The sequence below is a fragment of the Sprattus sprattus genome, assembly GCF_963457725.1.
Source record: "Sprattus sprattus genome assembly, chromosome: 7".
In the NCBI taxonomy this organism is placed as follows: Eukaryota; Metazoa; Chordata; class Actinopteri; order Clupeiformes; family Clupeidae; genus Sprattus; species Sprattus sprattus.
Genome location: NC_137926.1, coordinates 1,066,120 through 1,068,619, shown reverse-complemented (window position 1 = coordinate 1,068,619; position 2,500 = coordinate 1,066,120). Strand labels below are relative to the sequence as shown.

General features: G+C 42.9%; 1 protein-coding gene across 1 annotated transcript in view; it reads left to right on the top strand.

Moving 5' to 3' along the window:
- musk (muscle, skeletal, receptor tyrosine kinase) overlaps nt 1-2,500 on the top strand; it is a 32,834-nt gene that overhangs the window by 11,709 nt on the left and 18,625 nt on the right. The gene's annotated exons all lie outside the window — the stretch shown is intronic.

Genomic DNA, 2,500 nt, shown 5'->3' with positions numbered 1-2,500 from the left:
CCCGCTTATTATACGGCTAAAACTAAAAAAAATAACTTAACACAGTGTGTCTTTTTACAATGTATTTGTTTTTGTTACTATACGTAGTGTTAAAAAGCAGAGAAATAGTTCGCCAAAGACGTTGAACTTCAAAGACAGTTGAACATTCTTTAGAACACTGCTCAACCGTCCGCTGAAACTCCCTTGATAAGTTACCGTACTACTTGCGGAGTCTACGAAAGATGTGAATCAGAGGCAAAAAGGCCACTTTCCTTGACAGCGGTCATTAAGTGCATAGCAACGGTCAGTTATCGGAAAATAGTTGACCGCAGAACGTTGGGAAGCCCCATTCAAGTGAATGGAGCATTCTACAGCATTAAGAAGAGCCGTGTAATAATATTATATATTATCATTAACAATGACTCTCAATATTCCATATCATTAACAATGACTCCCATTATAAAACAATTGGCTTCTATTGCGTTATTTAGCTGTTTCTGATTGGACGAGAGACGTTCCATTCGTTGGATTATCCCAGAACAACCCAACAGGGTCTTTTCACAGCTAATAATAAATCACTCTGTGATGAAACATTCTATAGCGCATTGATGATAACCGTTAATTCAAAGTTCTTATAATTCCAAACCAAGACGTTGACAATGGAACAATTTTTTTGTTGCGGAGAAACAATGGCGAAATAAACCTTTTTTAATCAATAACTTTGTGTTGAAATGTTAAGATTGGTTGACTATAGAATTGTTTTATAAAAGCAATAAAGTACTCGTGCGAGTGGGGTAGGTAAGGGATATTCCCACGGGTGTCATATATAGTATGTCATACTGGGGCAATACTGACTACATGTACCCTGTATGTCTGTCATTCTGGGGCAATACTGACTACAAGTACCCTGTGTGTCTGACATTCTGGGGCAATACTGACTACATGTACCCTGTATGTCTGTCATTCTGGGGCAATACTGACTACATGTACCCTGTATGTCTGTCATTCTGGGGCAATACTGACTACATGTACCCTGTGTGTCTGTCATTATGGGGCAATACTGACTACAAGTACCCTGTGTGACTGTCATTCTGGGGCAGTACTGACTGCATGTACCCTGTGTGTCTGTCATTCTGGGGCAATACTGACTGCATGTACCCTGTATGTCTGTCATTCTGGGGCAATACTGACTACATGTACCCTGTGTGTCTGTCATTCTGGGGCAATACTGACTACATGTACCCTGTGTGTCTGTCATTCTGGGGCAATACTGACTGCATGTACCCTGTATGTCTGTCATTCTGGGGCAATACTGACTACATGTACCCTGTGTGTCTGTCATTCTGGGGCAATACTGACTACAAGTACCCTGTGTGACTGTCATTCTGGGGCAGTACTGACTGCATGTATCCTGTGTGTCTGTCATTCTGGGGCAATACTGACTGCATGTACCCTGTATGTCTGTCATTCTGGGGCAATACTGACTACATGTACCCTGTGTGAGTTACTCTGGGGCAATACTGACTACATGTACCCTGTGTGTCTGTCATTCTGGGGCAATACTGACTACAAGTACCCTGTGTGACTGTCAAACTGGATCATCATTCCCGGTCATTAATTTCCTGCGTCCGGATGAGTGTCTTTCTAAAAGCAGCTCCGGCGCGGTGTGGTAAATATAGACCTCTGGGAACAGCGCTGCGTGTGACCATGCATTGGTTCTCATGAGAAGGGAAGTCTTGCCAACGGAGCCATTTATACGTGAAAAAGGCTTCACCTCAGAGCTCTGAAGTGCTTTAAATGGACTTGATATGAAACTTTCTCAGGGGTACCCTTCAGACCAGACCCTTCCGCTCACACAGCTCCAGTGTCTTATTAGGTGCTGCACAGGGTAGAGTAGATCTTTAGATTCCAATGCCCCTGCGTGCCTGATAAGGAAGCTGTATCAGCAGGTACTATGATGTCATACCTGTGGTGTACTATGATGTCATACCCCAGGTGTACCTGTGGTGTACAATGATGTACATACCCGTGGTGTACTATGATGTCATACCCCAGGTGTACTATGATGTCATACCCCAGGTGTACCTGTGGTGTACAATGATCTACATACCTGTGGTGTACTATGGTGTCATACCCCAGGTGTACTATGATGTCATACCCCAGGTGTACCTGTGGTGTACAATGATCTACATACCTGTGGTGTACTATGGTGTCGTACCTGTGGTGTACTATGATGTCATACCTGTGGTGTACTATGATGCCATACCTGTGGTGCACTATGATGTCATACCTGTGGTGTACTATGATGTCATACTTGTGGTGTACTATGATGTCATACCTGTGGTGTACTATGATGCCATACCTGTGTTGTACTATGATGTACGTACATACCTATTTGACCTGTATAATGAATGACTCTAGCATAACTAGCTCTAGCTTTCTTATTATAAACCCAGACAAACACAAGATTGAACACAATGTTGAAAATATTGGAAGGGAAAAGGTGTGTGTGTGTGTGTGT